Below are 27,394 nucleotides of genomic sequence, written 5' to 3'. Positions count from 1 at the left end.
GAGTAAGACAACACTACGAGCATCTTTGGTTCTGATTTGATTTGACGATACACTACTAGGGAAAACCTTATACACAGAATATTACCAGCAGCGCTCTTCAAAATACGACGCTACTGCTATTTAGCTGTCACGCCCTCGATGCGGCTATATATCCCACGTGTCGAAGCACAACTTAGAGGCATAACCGCATTGAAAGCAATGTCGCAAGTGAGGTAATCTTCACACAACCCATGTAATACATAAGGGAAAGAGATACATAGTTGGCTTACAATCGCCACTTCACACAATTACATGAATAAGAGCATTACATCATCCAAATACAATCAAGGTCCGACTACGGAACCAAAATAAAAGAAGAACCCCAAATGCGACAAAGGTCCCCGATCGACCCCAACTGGGCTCCACTACTGATCAACTAGAACGAAGCACGACAAAGGACAAGATCTTCAACGAGCTCCTCCTGAGCTTGGTTGCGTCATCTGCACGAACTCATCGGCACTTGCAAGCTGGTTTTGGAAGTATCTGTGAGTCACAGGGACTCAGCAATCTCGCACCCTCGCGATCAAGACTATTTAAGCTTATGGGTAAGGTAAAGGTATGAAGTGGAGCAGCAGCAAGCGACTAGCATATATGGTGGCTAACATACGCAAATGAGAGCGAGAAGAGAAGGCAAAGCACGGTCGATAAAGTATGATCAAGAAGTGATCCTATTGCAACCTACGTCAAGCATAACTCCAACACCGTGTTCACTTCCCGCACTCCGCCGGAAAGAGACCATCACGGCTACACACGCGGTTGATGCATTTTAATTAAGGTCAACTTCTGGTTTTCTACAACCGGACGTTAACAAATTCCCATCGGCCCATAACCGCGGGCACGGCTTTCGAAAGTTCAAATCCCTGCAGGGGTATCCCAACTTAGCCCATCACAAGCTCTCACGGTCAACGAAGGAATAGACCTCCTCCCGAGACGTTCCGATCAGACTCGGTATCCTGGTTCTTTAAGACACTTCGACAGGTTAAAACAAATCCAGCAACACCGCCCGAATGTGCTGACAAATCTCGATAGGAGCTGCACATATCTCTTTCTTAGGGCACACTCAGATTGTCTAAACTTCCGGTAGGCCAGCCCAGAGTTGCCCCTGGTGGCCACCGGCGGCTGACAGGTTGGACCAACACTCAGAGGAGCACTGGCCCGGGGGGTTAAAATAATGATGACCCTTGAGTCTGCAGAACCCAAGGGAAAAGGCTAGGTGGCAAATGGTAAAACCAATGTTGGGCATTGCTGGAGGAATTTTATTCAAGGCGAACTATCAAGGGGTTCCCATTATTACCCAACCGCGTAAGGGACGCAAAATCCGGGAACATAACACCGATATGACGGAAACTAGGGCGGCAAGAGTGGAACAAAACACCAGGCATAAGGCCGAGCCTTCCATCCTTTACCAAGTATATAGATACATTAAGTAAATAAGAGGTATTGTGATATCCCAACAAGTAAACATGTTCCAACAAGGAACAACATCCCCATGTTCCAACAAGGAACAAACTTCAATCTTCACCTGCAACTAACAACGCTATAAGAGGGGCTGAGCAAAGCGGTAACATAGCCAAACAACGGTTTGCTAGGACAAGGTGGGTTAGAGGCTTGCTTCAACAATATGGGAGGCATGATAAGCAAGTGGTAGGTATCGCAGCATAGGCATACCAAAAGAGCGAGCATCTAGCAAACAAAGATAGAAGTTATTTCGAGGGTATGGTCATCTTGCCTGAGATCCCGCAAGGAAGAAGAACGAGTCCATGAAGAAGACAAACGGATGTAGACGAACGGGTCCTCACAAACGCGACGTTAACGGAACTAACCCGAAGAAGCAACACCGGAAAAGACGCAAACAACAAGGTAAACAACCAACACATAAGCATGGCATGATGCACAACCAAGTATGATGCATGTCCGGTTTAAATATGCATGACATGGCAAAGGGCAACAACCAAAACTACAAATTAAGTGGAGCTCAATATGCAACGGGTTGCATATTGACGGAACACCACATCCATTATTTAGTTCTCTCTCGGTTATGTGCCCAACAATATTAAACGTTGATTAACATGGCAAGAGGGTGAAGCAAAGAAAACTACCTATCTAGGCAAGTTTAAATGAGGCCGGAAGCAACGAACACAATTCCGGAAAACTCCTCATGAGCATATTATAGATTCGGTACTGTTCTGCCCTAAACACAATTTTAGTGTTGTTTAACATGCAAAGTAAGGTCACCACGTTAAACTAGGCATTTTTCTACCCCAAATACATATAAAGTTTGTTTAAAACCGAGCTACAGTTATTAAGTTATGAATTAAATCATTTTAACATGACATAGGAGCAAATTTAAACAAACATCATTATAATCATTTTAAACATGGGTGAAAATGACATATTATGAAACTAGATGAAAATCTAAGCAAGTTTCATATTAAGTTTGTTTTAATCCGATGCACGGTTGTGAAGTTATTAAATGCATGAAGTATAGGGTCCAATCTATAAACATGCAGTTTTCTGAACAATTAGGAAAATCGCAGCGCACAGGAAAAAAACATATGCGGGCTGGATCTGCTGGGCGTGGCTGGACTGCTCACCATGGGCCGAGCCCGTTGGTGCGGGGAGGAGACAAGCCGAAACGGGCGAGCTGGCGGCTGGGCTTGGTGGATCTGGCTGCTGGCAGGCTGGATCGAACAAGGTGGAAGGGGCGCGGTCAACGCGCTCATCCTGGACGAAGCAGAGGAAGCAGGGCGCTGGTAGCAGGGACTTGGCGACGGCGAGGCAAGCGAAGGCGGCGGTGCCAGATAGGATCTGGGCGGAGGGGAGGTCTTGGTGACGGGTCTGGGACGGCACGAAGACGACGCCGACGAGCTCCACGCCCACGACGGATGGCGGAGCTGGACGGACTCGAGGGGAGGGAGGCGGCTTAAGTCGACCTGTCAACAGCGAGGCCCCGGCAAAGTACAACGAGGGCTCGCCGGAGCTCCGGTTGGTGGCGACGAACAGAAGGCGACGAGGCAGACTTGGCGCGGAGACGACCCGATCCGAGGCGGGGGAGGCACGGGCTCGTCTGGTTCCCGGCCGGATCCGGGTCGATGTGACTCCATGGTGCGGCGGCCATGGCGTTCCCTGGTGCAGCACAAGAAAGAGAGAGGGAGATCGTGAGGAGAGAGGCCATGGCAGGGGAAAACGGAAGGAGGGGAAGGTGAGGAGGAGGAGAGGCACGGCCTTGGGACCCGGCGTCCATGGCGGAGGAGCTTCTATGGGAGCTCGGGACGGAGTTGGAGGCGTGCGAGGCGGCAGCTGAAGCTGGGCACGACAACGAGGTTTTCAGGCACGCGGGGTGCTCGGCGGCGCAGGAAAGCGAGGGAGGCCGGAGTTGGGCGCAGGTGGGTCACGAAGACGGGCCGAGTGGGCGCTGCTCCTGTCGGCGCGCCATGGCTCCTGTCCTGCGACGGTTCAGAGAGAGGGAGAGAAACGCGTGAAGGGAAGAAAAAAACAGAGGCGGGAAGGAGAATTAAGGGGAGGTGGCGAGGGTCCTGGCATGATTGCAGCAGCGGAGCTTGCTGTTGTCGATGGCTGCACAAGTGGCAGCGGCCATGGGGAGGGGTGGATCGAGGGGAGGAGGTTGACTGCGAGGGGATCGATGGAGGTAGGTGGCGGCGCTGGGTTTGCTCGGGAAAGAGTGAGGGGATCCTGAGGAAGATTTTTGGAGCGGCGGCGGCAGGGAGGGACAAACCTCCTAGGTTTTAGGGTTTGTCCAAAATAGTCTAGGAGTGGACTATATATATGCAAACGAGGGAAGTTTAGGGGCTAATCCGTCCCTCCAATTAAAATCGAGTAGTCGAGAATAAAACACTAGGAAGTCCAAATAAGAAAACGGTGATGTTTTGTAGACGTTTGGGGATGATCCGGACACAACGGTGACGACTGCTCGGGTCGGGTCCGGGACAGATTTCGAACGCGCGCGGGAGGAGGTCTGCGGGCTGACGAGAGAGGTTAGGTAGGGCCTGGCGGTGAGAGGTAGTGCAGAAAGCAAAGGGCTGAGAATAAAGAAGAGGAGAGGCCCGGCGACTGTTCTCGGAGACCGAAAACGTCCGACGTTTTGACCGACTATAATGCCGCTATATTTATCCGTTGGGGCGTCAAACGAACTCCGATTGCGATGAAACTTGGCAGGCGGTCTACCTACACTATAACAAGACCACACGTCAACTTTCATCCCATTCCGAGAACATTTTCCGGCCACTTATAAAATAATATTTCGGACATGCCGTGGACGCGTGCCAGTGTGGTTGGGCTCAGAACGGACAACAGAGAGAACTCGGAGAACCCGGACGAATGCAAGTTTCGAAAACATGATGATGCAATGCAGATGATGACATGGCAAGATGCAACACGAAAGCAAATGACATGGCAACGACAGCGAAAAACTGGAGGACACCTGGCACGTCGGTCTCGGGGCGTCACATTAGCAGCAGCGCATTCCGGGAAAACATGCTGCTGAATAGAAAATAGCAGTAGCGCGTCATCTCTAAACCGCGCTACTGCTCCCATTGCCATGACCTCGATGTCCAGCAAGTTATAGCAGTAGCGCATTATGCCTTACAGCGCTACTGCTATTCTCCTTAGCTGTAGCGCTTTCTCATACCCACGCTACTACTAACCCTACCTTATCCCCACACAGCCGACCCTATCTCTCTCACTCACTCTCCCTCTCAGTCACTCTCGCCCGCGCCGACAACCGTTGTCGTTCGTCGCCGCTGTCGTCGTCGTCCGTCCGCCATCGAGGTACTCCCTCCTTCCGTCCCTCCTCCTCCCACCGTGCCCTCCTCCCTCCTCCTCCCACCGTGCCCTCCTCCCTTCGCCTGTGGCCGCCCCCTCCTCCCTCCTTCGCCGGCAGCCCTCCACCAACCGCCCCTCCCTCCTCCTCCTCCGATCGGCCCCTCCTCCTACTCCTCCGGCCGCCCCCTCCCCCTCCTCTCTCCTCCCTCCCTCCCTCCCTTGTCTCTGTTTTTGCAAATCATAGGTAACTAGTTTATTTAGTAAGTGATTATTATAACTAGTTTATTTATATTAAGTGCTTAATAGAACTAGTTTATTTAGTAAGTGCATAATAGAACTAGTTTATTTAGTAAGTAGTTAATAAAACTAGTTTATTTAGTAAGTAGTTAATAAAACTAGTTTATTTAGTGTTAGGATTATATATAAGATATTTTCAAATGTTTTTTTTTCATATTTTGAACCATTGAAATGCAATGACCATCGATAAGTGGCCTATGTTTTGCCGGAGTGTTGGTTAATTTCTGTTCTGGCAAATTTCAGGCGCTCGATATGTCCTTTTTTAGCAAAGGTCATGCCGGATTTTTTGGGTTTCGCCGTCGAGTTATAATCTTTGAATTTTGAACACAGGAGATGTCTGATGACGATGGGGTCCCGGAGTGTGTGTACTGCTACGATGACCAAGGTGTGTGCGCCAGGTTTCCTCACCTGCAAAACGATAGGTTTTTCACCGTGAAGCTGGAAGAGACCTTCATGTTTGTACGGTACGCAACGACAAGCATTTCATCGTAATTAATATCATCACTTGTGCTTCTTTTGTTCAACATGTAATTTATGGATTTTTTTTCAATTCGATTAGTACATCCCGTGCCATGCTAGACCATATGTATTGGAGAAGCTTGGTTTTGGTTTAGATGACTTTGAGAATGTGGAGACGAGGAGGGATCACTTAAGAACTAAACATGGTTATGACTTATGAGTTTCTGGTTAAGTTCTACAATGCGGTCGATCGCTCCCATTTTGGTTGCTCTAATTGGGAAGCTCTCTGCAAGTCATATGGATTTGAGGAGGGAATGCGAATAAGATTTGATATTCGTCCCGAAGATTATGATGATGATGATAATATCGACATCTGGGTGGATGTGGATATGCCTCTAGTTTTGCCTAGATGTGAGTTTGCCAAACTAATTTGTTAAGTTCAGTAATTTATGTTGTTAATTTAAAAATATTTGGTGTTCGTCCGTACTAAACTTATTTATTTATAATTTTCAGCTTATTTCTTATCTTCAAGAAATACTCGGAAGGTAGTAGACAACACATACTACAGCTATGACTCCAAGCTTAATTGTGAGGAGAAAGGTTATCTTGTCTCATTCATAGAAGATGTTGAGGCCTTCAAAAAACAGTCACTCTATCAGCCCAAATTATACTAGATACGTGCCACTAGTCCATACATTGCTTGATGATAACTTCATTGCCAAAAACTTGGTAAGATTTTGTTAATGATGGTAACTTCATTGCATACATTATTCTTAAGTAAACCATTGCTAACTATATATGTTACTATTCCATTTTTGAACAGAGGCTCCCGAAGTAGGTTGTGCCTGATATGCTATTTACCAAAGGTGATATGCATATGGTTAGCTTACGACCAACTCCTTTGGAGGCTTACCATACTACATACTGGATTTCTTCAAATGATGGAAGGCTCAAAATCAAAGAATGGAGCAAAGTGATGAATGCGCACACGCAAATAATTGGAGACAAAATGAATGTGCGCAAGCCACAAGTTGGAGATAGGTTTATGTCCATTCTCCATTATGGTGAAGGACTGGTTTATCTGTTTTATGGTATTTAGCTAGGAGAGAGGAGTAGGTCCTAAGTATTAAGAACAATTAGTTAGTGTTGATTATATATGACTACAATGTCTTAGACTTGATGGTGATGCTGAGTAGGAGTAGTGATTATGATTACTATGATGATGAGGAGGAGGAGTTGTTATTATAACTAGTGACGAAGTTGTTATATGACATTGGACGAAAATGATGATTATGAGGAGTTATGTGACGATGATGTATTATTATGATAAGTTGTTAATGATATTATGATGATGATGATGATAAGTTATTATGTCATTGGGTGAAAGAACCGCCGATTAGTTTCAAATGGATGGATCCAAAGTGACCATTGGTTACTTTGGATCCATGCACTTCAAACTAATCCAAGGTTCTTTCACCTAGTGATTTAATAACTCATTATGATGTAAAAACAATCTCTAAATTGCTATTGTATGAAAAATTGTATACATGTATATGAATACGACCTAAAATTGAAGAGAAAAGGAATAGGGAATAATAGTAGTAGCGATTGTTTTCGAAAGCGCTACTAGCTAGTAATTAGCAGTAGCGCTTGACTAGGAAAGCGCTACTACTAAGTAGATATAGCAGTAGCGAGTGCCAGCAGGCGCTACTGCTAAGCATTAGCTGTAGCGCCTTATCAGTAGCGCGCCTACCTGCGCTACTGATAGGCCAAAAGCCGGCGCTACTGCTAGGCTTTTCCCTAGTAGTGATAGCCCTCGGTCGAATCAAAGATTGGGTAAGATAATAGCACCGACAACTAATCACGAGGATCAATCAATGAAGATATCATCTTTCTTCAACACACACACACACACAAGGATATCCCTTTGGAACGAACAAAGTCAGATAAATCTTTTATCTTCCAACTCTCCAAGTTATTGTTTAGCTTATCCAACTAGTTCAGGAGTATCCAATACAGACTCTTGGAGAAGGGGTGGTTTATAAGAAACCGACTTGATCACGAGCTCGGCATAACAGTTAGGGGACAACCTGGTGATACTTCCAAGAAGATAATCGGAAAATCACAAACCACCGATATGTTATTAAGCTCGAAAACAATCTTGCTTTTCAGGGCAAGACGATATGATCAAATGAGCGAGAGATTGGCACAATCCCAACTCAATGATCGAAGTGTGCACCAGAAATATGGACTAGAAAGCACGATCAATCTTAGAATGATAATTCAATAACCAACATGCTAAGAATGAGATTATTGTCCATTAACTACCAAGCAATAGGGTTGCTAGGAGTATTGTTTTCACACATCACAGTTCACTTGTCGGCATACCAGTCACAACAACACGGAACCAAGGAATGAATAACGATGGCAAGAAGTATCACTAAATCAGGAATTCATAAGAGGTGGTGCAATTCTCATGACAATCCTGACATAAAGGGGTAATACTCCAAGGTAGAACAGAACAAAAGCTGGATTGCATTTTGATCAGCGGAATACAACTACTTTGACCAGTCCAAGAAATGGATGATGCACTAGAGGTTGTTTCTCCTAGTCATTCCTGCATAGAATGGCTTAACAGATCACATGAATAATAGGCACCAACGAACATGAAGGCACAACTATTCCTGACTATCAATTGATAGATGAAGGTCAGATAACAACTAAAGAGGGACAACTCAAAGGAACATATGTTTTTCTGAGTTGTGGATGCATGGATTAGTATGTCGAACAAATTCAACATATTTCTTTCGGATAACCCATGCAGAGAGGTAGTATTGGCAGAGTCACAAGTTTAATGGTGAACTCATCAGGAGCACTCTAGTTGTGATCTTTTGGTTCAAAGAACTTCTGCCATAAGCAGTTCATGGTATTTGGAAGAAGGAAATACCATGGACCTCGAGGACTATCGCAAAGGTTACTAATGTCATAAAGGAACTAGCAAACACTACCAACATGAATGAGTAGAGTGAATCTCGGGTTCAAGAACCTAGGAATGGAATGCCTACTAACTAAATGGTAGTTCCTGCTGTCAGAGACTTAAACCCACTGTTCGACCCATTTTGAATATGGGGAAATGAGATGTCCATGAATATCAGTCAAGTCAAGAAACTCAGAAAGATTGTTAGGATGAAGAAACTTGCGACGAATAACAGCAAGATCTTTCTTTGCACAATGAAGAAGACAGCAGTCAACTACAGGATGATACTAACTCTTTTACCTTGTGTTTTACCCCTTGCGCCATTTCAAAATTTATAACCATGAGTTATGCATATCTTTGTTTTCAGTACTTTTCAAAGCATTTCACCAATGATTACCTCTCAAACCACCTGCATGGTCAAGAGGCGAGGAATGTATTCATTCAACACCCATAGTACAATATTGAAGTCTTCCTGGAGAGGACGAAGGTTGGGTGAGCAATTATCCATAGCCACTGGCCTAAAGTTGCAAGGACATTCAACATCACTGAAGGCTATATATTTACCTTCCGCTTCTGCAGTTTCCCAGATGAGATTCATCTGTCTGTCTACCATGTATGATGCTACTTTCCAAAGGTTTTCGATGTTGCGTGTGAAACTTGGTGTTGTTGTGTAATGGCGTAACTGAGTGCCGAAGCTATCTGATGTAATTCGATTATGAAATCCTAGTTGCCATTATACAGATATGAAATATCTGGTGTGTTTCATAAGAAATATCAATTTGATTAGTACATGGATTATCAATAATATGCTAATTACCCTACTTATTGGGGTTTTCTATTGCAGACGGTTACTCAGACAGCACCGCGGGCGATGAACTCAAACAACCCACACGGTTTCTAGAAAGTAGGCGTGTTTGATCAACTAACAATCACACATGGCTTCCGGCGGAGAACTGTTTGCGTTAGGCCACCTTGCACAGACGTTTCCACACAAAAAATTGTGTGTGATATACATACGAACGGAAATGTTTTTCTCGGATTCGCCGTGTGGGATGTACATACGAATGGAAACGGTTGGGTTTCGATGCCTCGCCAGATCGCACACGAGCTCATTTTGCCCCAGCCTGTGTACCAGGAGGGCCTATCCCCGACGGTTTCTGGGTCGTGTGGGAAGGACCCCCCTATCGCCCACACTCACTTGGCGACGGTTCCAAATGCCGTCACGAAAAGGGGTTAAAACCGTTTGTATAGCAGGTCTCTGCACTAGTGTAGGTATGGAGATACCGATGATTGAATCTCGGGAAAGTAACATACCGACAGACAAAGGGAACTACGTATGTTGTCATAAAGGTTCGACCGATAAAGATCTTCATAGAATATGTAGGAACCAATATGGGCATCCAGGTCCTGCTATTGGTTATTGACCAGAGAAGCGTCTCGGTCATGTCTACATCATTCTCGAACCCGTAGGGTCCGCACACTTAACGTTCATTGATGGTATAGTATTATATGAGTTATGTATGTTGGTGACCGAATGTTGTTTGGAATCCTGGATGAGATCACGGACATGACGAGGAGCTCCGGAATGGTCCGGAGGTAAAGATTGATATATAGGATGATAGTGTTTGGTCTCCGGAAGGGTTCCGGATGTTTCCAGAAATGTTCTGGTGCGAGGACACTTTAGTTGGGCCAAGGGGTAAGGCCCACGGGGCTTTAGGTCGGTGCAAAAGGAAGTTTTGCAGAGGTCAGGGACTAGAGATCAGGGACCCTGGGCCAGATGCCGAGGACCATGGCGTCTGGGCCAGACGCCGAGGACAGTGGCGTCTGGTGCTAGAATCCGAGGACTCTCTGGGCCACACGCCGAGGACCATGGCGTCTGGGCCAAAAGCCGAGGACCATGGCATCTGGTGCTGGAATCCAAGAAGGACTCTTCTTCGCGTTCCAAACCGACTTTGGGGAGGCCTTCTCTCCAAGTAACGACCCCAGGGCTCAACATATAAATAGAGAAAAAGGGCTAGCCCCTAGAGGAGACCACGATTCACCAAGCCGTGTGTCGGCGCCCCCTCTCCCTCTAGTTCATCCTCTACTCTAAAACCATTGTGCTTGGCGAAGCCCTACAGAATAGTTTCGCCACCACCATCACCACGCCGTCGTGCTGCCAGAACTCATCTACTACTTCGCCCCTCTTGCTGGATCGAGAAGGCGAGGACATCATCGAGCTAAACGTGTGCTGAACACGGAGGTGCCGTATGTTCGATGCTTGATCGGAATGGATCATGAAGGTGTACGACTACATCAACCGCGTTGATAAACGCTTCCGCTTAGCGATCTACAATGGTATGTAGCTATGCATCTCCATGGATAGATCTTGTGTGTGCGTAGAAAAAATTTTGTTTTCCGTGCAACGTTCCCCGACATTAGCTGCCGTCAGGCACGCGAGTTGCGGTTTCCTTTTTTGCGGGGGAGTTGCAGTTTCAGGAGACGCCGTCGGATGGTCGTGGCATCTTTTAGTCCACCGCATCCACAAATTAGTGCAAGCGACTGCCGAGGTGGGGCATATAGGAGTCATGGCTCGTTGATAAAGCCGGGAGAGGGAGGCCAAAGGACGCGAGTAGGGAAGGGAGGGAGAGAGGGGATGGGGAGCCGGTGGTGGAGCACCAGCCTCACCTAAATTGGCAGGGAAATGTGGAAGGACGCATACCCAGGAGCCACGAGTACACGCAAGTTGGCCGAGGCCGAGACCAACAACCAAGACACTTACAGGGAGGGCCCACCCTGTAGACTACACCCCCAATCAACCAGGAGGCTCCCTGTCTAGGAGCTTAGAGTTTTAGAGGATGCTCCACGTAGGGCAAAAAACTAGTATTAAAAAGACAACCATCCCATCTACTATCAAAGTTAAATTTAGCAGTTCCATGAGCCACCTTATTGTTGGGAACATCGCATGGGAAACAAAAAAATTCCTACGCTCACCAAGATCAATCTAGGAGATGCACATCTACGAGAGGAGAGATCGGATCTACATACCCTTGTAGATCGCTAAGAGGAAGCACTAAGAAACGCGGTTGATGTAGTCGAACGTCTTCGCGATCCAATCACGATCCTTCCACGAACTCCCGATCAAGTGCCGAACGGACGGCACCTCCGAGTTTAGCACATGTGCAGCTCGGCGGCGTCCTCTCGTTCTTGATCCAGCAAGCGAGAGACAGGGGTAAGATGAGATCGGTACCAACATGACAGTATGGTGGTGGTGGTGGCAGCGGAATCCACACAGGGCTTCGCTAAGCGCGTGTATCGATGAAACGTGGGAGGAGTTGGGAGAGGTAACGGTCAAGGGTCGAAGGGTGGCTGCCCCCAACGCCTCCCCACCTTTATATAGCCGTGGAGGGGGCTGGTGGCTTGCCCTCCAAGGCCCTAGGGTCGTTGGCCAAAGGGGAGGAAGGAAATCCCACCTTTCCTTCCCCACCGATCACTATCCCCTTTTTAGGGATCCTGATTTTATCCCCTTGGGATATGATACTATTCCTTTTAAGGGAGGATCTTGGTGCACCTAGACCAGGGGTGTGGGGAATTTACCCACTACCCACGTTCATGTGGGTCCCCCATGTAGGTGGGGCCCACTCTGGAACCTTCTAGAACCTTCCTGGTACAATACTGAAAAAAACTCAAACTTTTTTGGAACCCTGATAACAACTTTCCATATATGGAACTTTACCTCTGGACTATTCTGGAGCTCCTCGTGATGTCCCGGATCCCATCCGGGACTCCAAACAACCTTTGGACTTTCCACTATTAATATCTCAATACTACCCTAGCGCTACCGAACGTTAAGCGTGCAACCCTACGGGTTCGAGAATCATGTAGACATGGCCAAGACTCCTCTCCGATCAATAACCAATAGCGGGACCTGGATGCCCATATTGATTCCTACATATTCCATGAAGATCTTTATCGGTTGAACCACGATGAAAGGATTTAGTTAATCCCGTATACAATTCCCTTTGTCCGACGATATGTTACTTGCCCGAGATTTGATCGTCGGTATCTCCATACCTAGTTCAATCTCGTTACCAGCAAGTATATTTACTCGTTCCATAATACAAGACCCCGCGACCAAACTCATTAGGCACATGCTTGCAAGCTTCTTGTGATGTTGTATTACCGAGAGGGCCTCGAGATACCTCTCTGTCATACAGAGTGACAAATCTCAGTCTTGATCCATGCCAACTCAACAGACACCCTTGGAGATACCTATAGAGCATCTTTATAGTCACCCAGTTACATTGCGATGTTTGATACACACAAGGTACTCCTCCGGTGTTAGTGAGTTGCATGATCTCATGGTCATAGGAACAGATACTTGACATGCAGAAAACGATAGCAATAAACTTGATACAATCATATGCTACGTTCATAGTTTGGGTCTCGTCCATCACATCATTCTCCTAATGATGTGATCCCTTTATCAAATGAAAACTCATGTCTATGACTAGAAACCATAGCCATCTTTGATCAATGAGCTAGCCCGGTAGAGGCTCACTAGGGAGGGACATGTTGTTGTCTATGCATCCACACATGTATTTGAGTTTCCAATCAATACAATTATAGCATGGATAATAAATGATTATCATGAACAAGGAAATACAATAATAACCACTTTTTATTGCCTCTAGGGCATATATCCAACACTTATCGACTTGACGCTTAATCTTCGAAAGCTTAAAGCTATGGATAAATTTAGTAATGCTCAGCGCTTCCTTCTTAAGATAAATAAGAGGGGACATGTCAAGATTTTTATTTGCAAGGAAGAAAACCACAAATGCATACTTAGTCTCTAAAATAATAGATGAGTGAAGAGTGATACCAATATAAAGAACGGCAAGGCACGCCCTAAACTCCGCTTCATACAAACTGGAACATAGTCCAATAAAATCCCACGGTGAGATGATGATGTCACCTGAAAAATTCCTAGCAATGCATCCAACGCTTGCGGAGCCCAAACTCTCCACAAGACTGGCGTTGACATTAACCTTAAAACAATCAAATGGGGGAGGTTCCCCCCCCCCCCCCACACACACAATATTCTTTGAGGATGACGCAGTAGGTATCCCCCTAACCGCCAAACCCTTACCTTAATGATTTGACTTGGACTCCGCAACAGTGAAGAGAAGAAAAGGACAACCAATTACTATCCACAAAAGCAGTAGAAGTAGAAATAGATTATATTTTTTGTGAAATGACTATATCTATATGAAAGTTCACCAAAAGTATAAAGAATCCCAAACATAATAAAATTTACATCAAGATTCCAAGACCCCTGAACGATCACTACTCTCGTCATAACGAGTCGCCGACGCACTGCAGATACATCTCAAATGTATCAATAATTTACGAAATATTCATGCTACATTTATATTATTTATTTATGTTTTTGGCACAATATTTATTTGGACTAACATATTAATCCAGTGCCACAGGCGAGTTCTTGTTTTCTGTTGTTTTTGGAAATATAGGTCGAACGGACAGGGTCGGTCCTGAGTTTTTGGGGGCCCGGGGAGAAATTAAATCCGGGGCCCTTAATATAAACAACTATGTAATAATAATAATAAATGCATACATATGAAATGTCCAGTATATTCTTGGGATTTCTGTCACTACAATCTCGTGAGTAACCTAAGCTATATATAATGGTATATTTAGGAAGTAGAGAAAGGTATGTGTCAATCACAAGATATTAGGAAATACAAGGTCCTGTAGTACAACTATAGAAAAGCATTACTGGGAACAAAAGGTGGAGAGACATGCGACTCCGTAATCTATACCTACTATTAAAGCAAGGTGATATTCTTGGTTTTGTCCCGCTTAGTATAAAAATATATTGCATCCAATCTATTGACATAAATTTGTTGTGGCCATATTCTGTGAGGCCGGGAAGGAAGATAAACAACGGCACAGATTGGGTGTCTTGTTAAAATAGAGGATGTCGACACGTGTAGGGTTTGTGGGAGGGTCATCTCGAGCCATGCTTATAAGGGCCAGGGGCGTGTGATTTTTTTTATTCCATTGCAATGCAGGGGCATATGCGGACTCAACTCCTTGTTGCACATTTACAAACAGAAAGAGGATGTGAGTGAGGATATGCAACAACACGGGTGGGATGCCATGTTGAAATAGAGGATATGAACCAGGGTTTTGATCTCCCGTTGCAATGCACGGGCCTATGTCCTAGTAAATAATCAAAAATATTGAGCAGTCCTTGGACCGACCAATAGTAAGATTGTTATTATAAACAACAATATTCGAGAAATAAGATAGGTGAACCGTGAACATATCCATATAAATGATATGAAAAATATTTTTTATATCTTAAAATATCAAGTCAACAATATTGCGATAGTGCAAAGTTAATTTTACCTAGTTGTGCAAATGAGTAAATCAAGAGTTAGTTACCCGATTTCTACCATCATTGCAAATTTCACCTGAAAACTACTAGGGGGACGAGGGGGGGCGAGACCCCCCCTCCCAACCCAAAGATCGTGTCGTCCCTAGATGGCCTTCAGTTACTCGCTTTTTTTTGAAAGATCCGGGGTCACCGGCTTCATTGATTTAGAAGAAAGCAGCGAGAAATACATGAGTGATCAAGTGATCGTGGTTTTGGGAGAGCTAGGAGTGGCCAGAACTAGGCCAGTTACATGACCAGGGTGTTTTATCTCACTACATCCTCCCCGAACGGGGCCTCAATGCATCGCGCTCCTGCAAGCCGCCAGAGCTCCATCGTGTTCTTGATGGCTCGCAAAACGTCCTCCGTCCGAGGCATTTTTCCTCTGAACACAGACGCATTCCTCTCTTTCCAGAGCTCCCACGTGATCAGCAGCAGCATCATCCTTAGCCCCTTTCTACAACTTTGAGGCGTTGAAGCAATCAGCCTTTCCCAATGCCTGAGAGAGCTGTGGCCTGCTTCCCGCGCTTCATTGAGCACCGCGCAACCGTATCTACGCGACGCTGCTTGCCAGACCATTTGGGCGAAAGGGCAGTCCCAGAAAAGGTGGATTGAGCTTTCCAGATTTCTGTTGCAGCAAGCGCAGAAATACCCATTGGGCCACCCTCGCCGTTGTAGGCGATCGTTGCACCAAAGCTTGTCTTGGTGGAGCAGCCAAGTGAAGATCTTCACCGTACCTGGCACCCAGGCTCTCCAAATCACAGTTGTTTCACCTGAGGGAGGGATGTCACTGATTTATAGATCGTAAGCAGCCTTTGCCGAGTAGTTTCCTCCTCCTGTGGTTGCCGCCCAGCTGATCGTGTCCTCATCGGAGGAAAGAAAGATGCCTGCGCCCTGAATTTTCCTCCACATTTGCAAAAACTGGTGGGCAATCTCTGTTGTGTTGCCATGCCGGAGGTCACGCACCCATGTGTCATTTGCCAGCGCGTCATGAACCGTCCTATTTTTCCTTCTGGAATGCTGAAACAAGGCAGAGAACTCGTGTTGCAGTGCCACTGGCCTGATCCATTTGCAAGTCCAGAAAAGCGTTGTTATTCTGTTGCCCAAGTGCACGTTGGTGGCCGATGCAAACAGCTCCAGGTCCTCCTTGACACATGGGGCCGGGAAGTTCATCCAAGGCCGGCGTGGCTGTTGCCAGGAGAGCCACAACCAGCGCAGCCGGAGAGCTATGATGAAGCGATGTAGGTCCAGCAAACCAAGCCCCCCCCCCCTTGTCCACCGGAAGACAGACTTTTCCCCAGGCCACCTTGCATTTGGCGCCGGTGACATTCTCATCATGAGCCCATAAAAACTGCCTCCTTGCTTTGTCCACGTCTTTTAGGATCTTTTTCGGCACTTTGAGGACAGTCATTGCAAACACTGGCAGCGCCGTCAGAACGGCACGCACCAGTACCCTTCTTCCTGCCATGTTCATCAGCTTGCCCTTCCACCCAGCCAACCTTGAGCGTATCCGGTCAATGATAAACTGGAAGTGCACCAGCCTTAGCTTCCTTGGAGAGATTGGCAGTCCCAAGTATGTGGTTGGGAACGTGGAGTGCAGCCCCCCAAAGTTTTGCAGAACCACATCTAACTGAACATCAGCATAGTTGATTGGGATGACTGCAGATTTAGCCTGGTTTAACCTCAGTCCCGTGGCTTCCCTGAATCTGTTGAGCAAGTGCAGCAGTGCATCCACTTCCTCCTTCGCCGGGTTGGCAAAAATGATGGCGTCATCAGCATATAAGCTGACTCGCATGCTGATCCCCCGGCCTAGCAGCCGAGCATTCATCTCTTCCTCCACAGCAGCTTGAAGGAGGTGGTTGTCGGTGTCAAAACCGGCGGATCTCGGGTAGGGGGTCCCGAACTATGCGTCTAGGCGGATGGTAACAGGAGACAAGGGACACGATGTTTTTACCCAGGTTCGGGCCCTCTCGATGAAGGTAAAACCCTACTCCTGCTTGATTAATATTGATGATATGGGTAGTACAAGAGTAGATCTACCACGAGATCAAGGAGGCTAAACCCTAGAAGCTAGCCTATGGTATGATTGTTGTTGTTGTTGTGTCCTACGGACTAAAACCCTCCGGTTTATATAGACATCGGAGAGGGCTAGGGTTACATAGAGTCGGTTACAATGGTAGGAGATCTACATATCCGTATCGCCAAGCTTGCCTTCCACGCCAAGGAAAGTCCCATCCGGACACGGGACAAAGTCTTCAATCTTGTATCTTCATAGTCCAGGAGTCCGGCCGAAGGTATAGTCCGGCTATCCGGACACCCCCTAATCCAGGACTCCCTCAGTAGCCCCTGAACCAGGCTTCAATGACAACGAGTCCGGCGCGCAGATCGTCTTCGGCATTGCAAGGCGGGTTCCTCCTCCGAATACTTCATAGAAGAATTTGAACACAAGGATAGTGTCCGGCTCTGCAAAATAAGTTCCACATACCACTGTAGAGAGAATGATGTTTGCACAAATCTAATCTGCTGACGTATTCCGAAGTGTGACATCACACCACGACCAAGCCTTTATTCGAATTGTTTTACTGTCCCACCTCAACGTGTTTAGCGAGGCGGTTTCCTTGGCACGTCCTGTCGAGGCAGAGATCATGTCCCCTTATTCCGAGATTCCCATTAATACGGGCGTGGGTAACCCAACTGCGCCATTGATTACAGCGCTTGGGAGATAAGCGAGTTTTATTAGGCTGGTGGGGACGCATAGTTGCGTCCGCCCATATAAGGGGATAAGGATCCACCCTTTCACCCACGCCTTCTTCCTCCTTTTCCTATCCACCTTTGCGCACTCGAGCTCCAGCGCCCAAGTCCGCATTCCCCACCTCAACCTTTCTCCAGCCATGCTCGGAGCGAGAGGCAGATGGATGGTTTCCTCCGTTACAGAGGGACACATCAAGAAGCTGAGGAAAGCCGGATACATGTCCAATGACATCGCGCATCGGCTCCCCGAAGAGGGGCAGCTCATCCCCACCACCGGACCCCATGAGAGGGTGGTGTTCCTCCCCCATTTCCTCTATGGACTGGGCTTGGTAGGGCTTTCTCTCTCATTACTCCAAGTGAAATGCCGGTTTTTGCACTTGACTTCCTTGAGCCCTGCTAAATCAATGGCTAGACGAAACTTCCCGATCATCCTTCTATTTATGTTGGAGTTGCTCTTGTCTCGCGCTTGATATATCATGTTGAAGTCACCGTTGATCATCCACGGCTCGTCAGCAGGAGGGGCGGCACCAGCTATCTCCGATAGGAAGCTTTCTTTTTGCGCATCATCAGTTGGGCCGTAGACCGTGGTCATCCAAAAAACCTTCCCTGAACTCCTTTCGTGCACCCTAGCCATAATGGAGAAACTACCCAGGTAGTGCGAAGCTACGTCGACTACATCCTTGTCCCAAAAAATCGTTGCATCCCCTCTAGTCCCCGTTGCCGGCAGCACCACACACCCCTGCAATCTGCTACCTCCTATCTCGCTAGCTACCGCAGTCATCCAAGTGTCGATCTTAGCTTCCTGTAAACAGAGCACTGCTACTCTATGGGAGGAGGCTACGTCGCTGACGACCGTGCATTTTGTCGGGCAGTTCAAACCTCTAACGTTCCAGGTCATGAAGGTTAGATTGCCGTCATCCATCGAAGAAACTGAAATTGCATCGCCAACTGAACCATCTACTTGAAACAAACAGAGACACCATACAGCGAAACCAGGGGCGACGACGGCCACCAGTAGCCCCAAAACCCCGTCATCGTTGAGCCGTCCACAATGCCAGAGAACTAAACATAGAAACTAATCCTAACTCGAACTGGTTTAAGACCAGCCATTGGCGGAGACTAGCTAACACTAAAACTACCAACATAATCAGCCTTGCATGATCTCCTCCGCGTCAGCGATTCCTGCCATGCCTACAGCGATCTCCAGAGCACCCTGGTCGAGCCCCGTGAGCTTGGCAATCGCAGCAATGTCACCGTCGGAGAGTGGTTCCTAGAAGCGCTTCATGATCCGCGCTGCAGCTCTTTCAGTCATCTTGTCCTTTGGGCCAAGCTCTCCCAGCTCCTGAACGAGGCGCAACACCGCCCTTTGCGCCACGGGGGTGGAGGTGCCCACGGCCGCCTGCCGAGCGCTGCGGCGAGATGGGGCGGAGGTGGCCCTGGACTTGGGCAGGGCGGAGAGGCGAGGACGAGGAGGCTGGCTAGAGAGGATCGGGGCGGCACCGGGGCGAACAGCTCCTCAACCTGTGCCTTCCCATTGTCGATGTACATGGTGCCCACCTGGTGGGTGACCGCCTCCATCTAGAAACCCACCCTCACCGTAGCAGGGGAGGCGATGCAGGGCAGCAGGCATGGAAGCATCTCCGGGCTCTCCAGCTCGGGGGGGGGGGGGGGGTTTGCGGCTTGAGGGGGAGGGGAGCGGCCACCGTCTTCGAAGGCTAGCGGGGTGACCAGGGCTTCCTGCATGGCGCTCTCAAGCTCCAATTGCATGCAGTCCGTGCGCGGGGGTGGAGGTAGGGTGCGCCCATTATCAGAGAAGGAGAAGAACTAGGCCACCGGGTCCGCCTCTGCCGCGGGGGGAGGAGGAGGCGCAGAGCGCAGGGGGAGCGGTGGTGTTGCGCACAAGACTTGAGCACCCGCGGCCTTGCCGCCCGCCTGACGGCCATGCCGGTCCGTCCCGTGGCGACGCCCGGCAGGGGATCTGCTGCGGTGCCGATGCGCCTCCCTGACGACGTCCTCGTTGCAGCTCCTGGCGTGGCAGCCGCCGCCAAGCAGGCGATCCCTCCAGGAGCGGCTTGCCCCAGCTCCTCCACTTCCGCCGTCCTCCTCGCGGTCACGGGCACCACCTCCGAGCACAGGGCCGCAGGCCGCAGCCCCGATGCGCGGCGCCCGGCTGCGGGCCTTGCCCTGCCCATCCTCGATGTGCGCCACCCATGTGCCAGGCTCGTAGCATGGGAAGGGGCGGTCGTCATCTTCATCCGAGGATGGCAGCCTGCTCTGGCCGGAGTGCGAAGAGCGCGGCGAGAGGGGGGTCCAGTCCTCCAATAGTTCGACGTGGATCAGGAGATCGTAGCGCCGAACGCCTGGCGGCGGGGGGATGCGGCGATCAGCGGGGGCGAGGCCGACGGTCTCGTTCGCCCGGCCCGCGCCCCGCTTGAGCACCCAGAGCGTGTGCTTGGTGGGGATGTGAGCAACATCCCACACCCAGAGCCAGAACGCGAATGTCTTGGTGTTCCCTCTCTCCGGGGTGCGCGAGTCGAGCCGGTCGATGCGGCCGACGTTGCCGAGAGCCTCCTCTGCACCCAGCAGCGACCAGAACTACATGGGCAGGTCTTCAACGATGGCGCGAACGTGGTGGTGGAACTTGAGTAGCGCGGCGTGGTCGTCCTCATTCCAAGCCCTGATGAAGTACTTGCATCCCTCCACCTTGATGATGCCCTGGCGCACGGCGTTGTCCTGGTGCGCAGGGAGGTCGAAGTGGACTAGGAAAGCTTCTGGCTGGTGGGCAGTGACGCGAAGCAGGTGCAGAGGGGTGGAGAGCTGCTCGAGGATGACCCTGCCCACCGCGGCGGGGTGGTGGAGTGCGAGCGGTCCACAGCGGTGAGGGTGACCGTGTGCTGGCGCAGCACGTGCTCCTCGATCTCCAACGCCGGGGAGGCCACGATGATCTTGCTGCTCTCACGCGGCCTCCTGGCCGGGTCGCAGAGAGCGAGGCTTGCCATGGGGGCAGGGGGGCGGGTGGGGGTGGCGCTGGCGGGAAGACGACGCGGTCGCGGACCGGAGCTCTTGGCGCAGCCGAGAAGACCAAGCGAGCACGGGAAGCCCCTCCCGGGCCACCGTTTCTTAGGTTTTGAGGGCACTCCTTGCCGAAATGACCTGCTCGCTTGCAGATGATCCAGCAGAGGGGATCCCGGCAATCTACACGGTGGTGGCACTTACTGAGGCAATGGAAGCATTTACCTTTGAACTTGCTTAAAAAGGCCTCCATCCCTGCATCCGCATTGAATCATCTGCGGCGGTCCGAGCACTGGGTCGGAGCGCGCCCGCCTCGATCCGCCGAGCGGGAGCCGGCCCTCCCCTTCTTTCGGGACTTGACCTCCATCCATCCCCCCCCCCCCCGACCGAGCTGGCCTGGCCCGAGGAGGAAAGAGAGGCTGGTGAGGAGGGGCAAACCACAACGGATTTAAGGCGCGCCTGGCCCCCGAAGGGAGAGGCCCCCAGATCCGGCGGTCCGAGCCACGCCCCGGCCCCGGATGGCTCGCCACGCCGCAGGGTTCGCGGCGTCGAGGCCGGACCTGACGCAGCTGTCGTCGAGGCCGCAGATTGAGGGGAGGAGACTGGGATGGTCCACCGGATCTAAGTGCGGCCCCAGCGGGCGGGGAGGGGCTCCGACGGGCCTGCGCGGGGAAGCAGGAGGCGCAGCTGGCAGCCATAACGGCCGGGATTTGGTGGCCGCCGCGGCCGGAGCGGCCAGCGGCACGGGCAGAGGAGAGAAGGAGAGAGACGCAAGAGATCTCACTCGCTATTTTTTGATTCGGTGGGTGTACGTAACGTGCTTTCCCCCCCCCCTATCGCTTTAGACTTCCCAATTAACGTGAAGCATCATCGTCTCAGCCCATATGTATAGCCAATCTCTTTGCTTTTTTTAGGGAAACCCAATCTCTTTGCTAGAAGCACAAAATGAGGATAAGGAAAATAACATCCCATCGTGGAGGATGAGAGAGGCTTTTTGCAAGGCCGTACTACACACCCACGAGGCCACGACCTGGAGTTGGACCACGCACGCACATATCGCTAGAGGCTAACCTCTTCGTTTCCAAGCCGCTTCTGTGATGGCTGCTGATCGGATCTCTCCATCGCGCCTCCATCGAGAAGAAGGGTCGAAGGGAAGGGGATGCGGGACACGCAGGCGCTGATCGATCCACGGAGACGGTGCCGCCTTCCGGCAGACTGGACGTAGTGATGAGCTGCAAGCCTATGGCAGTTTCGGGAGGAGAAAACTGGTACTGAATCGGCAATGTTGGAACCAAAATCGATCGACCCCGGGGATGTGACGCTGCGCTCCGCGACGATGGAACGACGCCAGGATATTGTGCGGCTAGTCTACTTTGCTGATATATATTATACAATGTTTGTTTGTACGCTTAGATGGAATCCGCTTACCTGCGTAGATTTGTTTTATCATCATTTAACATGATTATATACCTTTAACTGAATGAATTGTAAATTGTGTATGTATAGTCGTGAATAGGAAAATAATTTATCCATTCTACCGCGGAACTGGTTTTACAACCTGAATTTGGTTGTATGATTGAAAGTTTCTATCATAATCAACGAGAAGCTAGTGAAAAAACAGTACCGATTCCAGTCCAACAAATGACCACACTTGATCTAGTGATGGTAAACAGTTGGAGATGCAAAGCTAACGCTTAGGATAGCCATGTCGTTTGCTCATTTTTTACTTGTTGTCTTTCGCCCCCCTATGTCTAAATCCTGGCTCCGTCCCTGGATCAGCATCTAGAACATCATTCCTCATTCTTGAACTCTTTGAGATCAACAATACATCACAAGAATATCATTATCAAAATGCAAAAAAAACATAATAGTTAATGAAACATGAAGGTGGAAGACATCGACCCGGCTGGCAACTCTTACATCCACAAGTGATACTTAGCACTTCTGCCCCGTCAAGCTCCATTCTAATCATGCCCTCCTCCTTCAGCTAGCTTCCTTCACCCGCCGCGATCTAGGTTTGAGCTGAAACGGCGGGCGTGGTGTGTACTAGGTGCGTGATGTCTTGGTCGCTTGGTCGATGCATGTGTTGTACTCGTGTAGCTGCTACTAGTTGGGCCATGCCCCTTTTCTTTAGTGTAGCTAGCAGGACTTATACATAGAAATTTTTGGGCTATTCAATATCGGAGGAAGATCGGAAGAACCAAACAAGACGAGTAGTCTCCGTTAGGGAGCGTTACATGTGTGTTTACCTCTCTCTGTGTGGCTCTCGTTGCTGACTCCATGCCTCTAGTTAGTCGTTACTCTATTACCAGCTGCGTACTTGGGAGGGGGGGGCCTGGACCTTGGGAGCCCCCCCCCCTCTCTCAGGACCAGTCCTGCGAACGGAGCCGAAATGAGCTAACATTTTTTGTGAATTGTTTACAAAATATATCAGAATTTTGGGCCAAGGATTCAACATAGGGAGGTGTTATACCACTGCATAAAGGGGGAGAGAGTTGGTGATGATGGGGCAAAGTTGTTGGTGTAGATCACCGTCACGATGGTTCCCCCGGCGGCGCTCCGGCACCACCAGAAGAGAGGGGAGAGAGCCCCCTCCTTCTTCTTCTTCCTTGGTCTCCCCACTGAATGGGAGGAGGGTTTCCCCTCTGGTCCATGGCCGTCATGGCTCCCGGAGGGAAGGAGCCCCTTCGAGATTAGATCTCTCTCTATGTTTCGCATTCCTGTTGTTTGGCCGAAAACCGCTCCTTATATTCCCGGGATCCGTAACTCCGATTGAGCTGAAATTTTGAGGGGATTTTTATCTAGATACTAGATTCCTTGCGGCAGAAGGACACCCGCAACCGACCATTGAGGTGGCCACAAGTACAGGGGCGCACCCTAGGGTAGGAGGCACGCCCTTTGAGCTCGTGGGGCCTGTGGGCCACCCCTTACATTGATTATTTTTCCCAAAAATCACATATATTCCAAAAAAATCTTCGTAAAATTTTATCGCGTTTGGACTTCTTTTGATATGGATTTTCTGTGAAACAAAAAACATGCAACAAACAGGAACTAGCACTGTATCAATATCTTTGTCCAAGAAAATCATATAAAGTCTTACCAAAAGTATGTGAAAGTTGTAGAATATTGGCATGGAACAATCAAAACTATAGATACGACGGAGACATATCTGGGGTAGGGTGCGCCACCTGCAATTGTTGGCTCACCGAGGGTCTTCTCTCATACTTCTTTGTTCCAGTATTTTTCATATATTTCAAAAATAATTATCCAAAAAAATTCTGATCATTTGGAGCTTCGGAGAATAGCTATCTCTGTTATAGCTTTTTCATGCTCAGAATTCCAGCTGTCGGCAATCTCCCTCTAAGTGTATCTTGCATTTTAAGAAGGAAAATACATTAGAATTGCATCATAAGGTGAAATCTAGATCTAGAACATTATAAATAACAGTAAGAAATCATAATGCAAAATGGATGTATCAACTCCCTTGATAACCCACAAGTATAGGGGATCGCAACAGTTTTCGAGGGTAGAGTATTCAACCCAAATTTATTGATTCGACACAAGGGGAGCCAAAGAATATTCTCAAGTATTAGCAGTTGAGTTGTCAATTCAACCACACCTGGATAACTTAATATCTATAGCAAAGTATTTAGTAGCAAAGTAGTATGGAAGTAACGGTAATGGTAGCAAAAGTAACAGTAGTAGTTTTGTAGTAATTGTGACAGTGGCAACGGAAAAGTAACTAAGCGGAGAACAATATGTGAAAAGCTCATAGGCATTGGATCGGTGATGGAGAATTATGCCAGATGTGATTATTCATGCAATAGTTATAACATAGGGTGACACAGAACTAGCTCCAATTCATCAATTTAATGTAGGCATGTATTCCGAATATAGTTATACGTGCTTATGGAAAAGAACTTGCAGGACATCGTTTGTCCTACCCTCCCGTGGCAGCGGGGTCCTAGCGGAAACTAAGGGATATTAAGGCCTCCTTTTAATAAAGTACCGGACCAAAGCATTAACACATAGTGAATACATGAACTCCTCAAACTATGGTCATCACCAGGAGTGGTCCCGATTATTGTCACTTCGGGGTTGCCGGATCATAACACATAGTAGGTGACTATAGACTTGCAAGATAGGATCAAGAACTCACATATATTCATGAAAACATAATAGGTTCAGATCTGAAATCATGGCACTCAGGCCCTAGTGACAAGCATTAAGCATAGCAAAGTCATAGCAACATCAATCTCAGAACATAGTGGATACTAGGGATCAAACCCTAACAAAACTAACTCGATTACTTGATAAATCTCATCCAACCCATCATCGTCCAGCAGGCCTACGATGGAATTACTCACGCACAGCGGTGAGCATCATGAAATTGGTGATGGAGGAGGTTGATGATGACGATGGCGACAGATTCCCCTCTTCGGAGCCTCGAACGGACTCCAGATCAGCCCTCCCGAGAGAGTTTAGGGCTTGGCGGTGGCTCCGTATCCTAAAACGTGATGAATCCTTCTCCCTGTTTTTTTCTCCTCGAACTGAATATATAGAGTTGGAGTTGAGGTCGGTGAAGCTCCAGGGGGCCCACGAGGCAGGGGGCACGCCCAGGGGGTAGGCACGCCTCCCACCCTCGTGGATAGGGTGTGGGCCCCCTGGCCTGATTCTTTCGCCAATATTTTTTTATTATTTCCAAAAATAATCTCTGTGAAGTTCAGGTCATTCGGAGAACTTTTGTTTCTGCACAAAAATAACACCATGGCAATTCTGCTGAAAACAGCGTCAGTCCGGGTTAGTTCCATTCAAATCATGCAAGTTAGAGTCCAAAACAAGGGCAAGAGTGTTTGGAAAAGTAGATATGTTGGAGATGTATCATCCCCCAAGCTTAGGCCTCGCTTGCCCTCAAGCGAAAGCCGAACTCAATAAACATGACTACAAGTTGAGAGAGAGAGAGAGGTGTCAATAAAAGAAAATACGGACATGGCAGCATCATGCTTATGTTCATTATTATAACAACAATTATTCAGCATAAAACTTCTCATGATAAACTAATAATATATCCACAAGACAAAGTATAAATAGTAAACTCTTTTGGAGACTAACAAACTATGCTCAAAGTCATCCAAGCAATTACAATTCATCATATTTTTCATAAAGGTAAATAATATAAGAGCTTTTGATAAGCAAATTTCAGGTATTCAACCATCATATAGTCTTCCATGATTGCTGACACTCAAAGCATATTTTTAGAACAAACCATTTCCAGTAGACACAAAGGAAGATAGGGGTTTATTTGTCACCACCCAACTTGCTTATCACAGGGATAAAAGTCAACAATAATAGTTCTCGTTCGCATATATTTAACTGCATATATTTGCCTGGATCTTTCCCCGCCACATCATGCTTGCCAACCAGAGAATATTTAAGATTGAAACAAGGGAAAATATTTTGACTCTTACATAAAAGTAAAACAAAAAGCATAAAAGATAGGCCCTTCGTAGAGGGAAGCAAACGTTGTCTTGTGATAACTCACGAGTACGGGGGATCACGACAGTCTTCGATGGTAGTATTTCACCCAAATTTATTGATTCGACACAAGGGGAGCCAAAAATATTTGTAAGTATTAGCAGTTGAGTTATCAATTCGACCACACCTGGAGAACTAAATATCTGTAGCAAAGTGTTTAGTAGCACAGTAGTATGATAGTTTGATAGCAATAGTAACAATAGCAATAGTAATGGTAATAGTAGCAGTTTTTTAGTGATTGTAACAGTAGCAACAACAAAAGTAACTTAGCAAAGATCAATATGCGATAAGCATAGGCATTGGATCAGTGATGGATTGTGTTGAATGACATTCATCATATAGTAGTCACAGCCTAGAGCGATACGCAATAGCTCCAATCATCAATGTAATGTAGGCATGCATTCCATATATAGTAATACGTGCTTATAATAAAAACTTGCATGACATCTTTTGTCCTACCCTCCCATGGCAGCGGGATTCATCAGGAAACTAAGGGATATTAATGCCTCCTTTTAATAGAGAACCGGAACAAAGAATTAGCACATAGTGAATACATGAACTCCTCAAACTACGGTAATCACTAGAAAGAATCCCAATTATTGTCACCTTGGGGTATGCTGATCATAACACATAATTGGTGCATATAACTTGCAAGATAGGATCAATAACTCAAATATATTCATGAAATCATAAAGGGTTCAGATCTAAAATCATGGAACTCGGGCCCTAGTGACAAGCATTAAGCATAGCAAAGTCATAACAACATCAATCTCAGAACATAGTGGATACTAGGTATCAAGCCCTAATAAGTTGACTCGATTACATGACAAATCTCATCCAAACCCAGCATCGCCCAGCAAGCCTGCGAAGGAATTACTCACTCCCGACGGTGAGCATCATGAAATTGTTGATAAAAGATGGTTGATGATGACGACGGCGTTGAATCCCCCTCTCCGGAGCCACAAACGGACTCCAAATTAGCCCTCCTGATGAAGAACGGGAGGTAGTGATGACCCACAAGTATAGGGGATCAATCGTAGTCCTTTCGATAAGTAAGAGTGTCGAACCCAACGAGGAGCAGAAGGAAATGACAAGTGGTTTTC

At 48.0% G+C, this 27,394-nt stretch overlaps 1 pseudogene; it reads right to left on the bottom strand.

The window, feature by feature from the left end:
- Positions 1–19,260: 19,260 nt before the first annotated feature.
- On the bottom strand, positions 19,261–20,345 carry LOC123101450 (uncharacterized; annotated as a pseudogene).
- Between the last annotated feature and the right edge of the window lie 7,049 nt (positions 20,346–27,394).

Source organism: Triticum aestivum, chromosome 5A (genome assembly GCF_018294505.1).
Source record: "Triticum aestivum cultivar Chinese Spring chromosome 5A, IWGSC CS RefSeq v2.1, whole genome shotgun sequence".
NCBI lineage: Eukaryota > Viridiplantae > Streptophyta > Magnoliopsida > Poales > Poaceae > Triticum > Triticum aestivum.
Note: the sequence above shows the minus strand (reverse complement) of the source record. Positions and strands in the feature narration are given on the sequence as shown.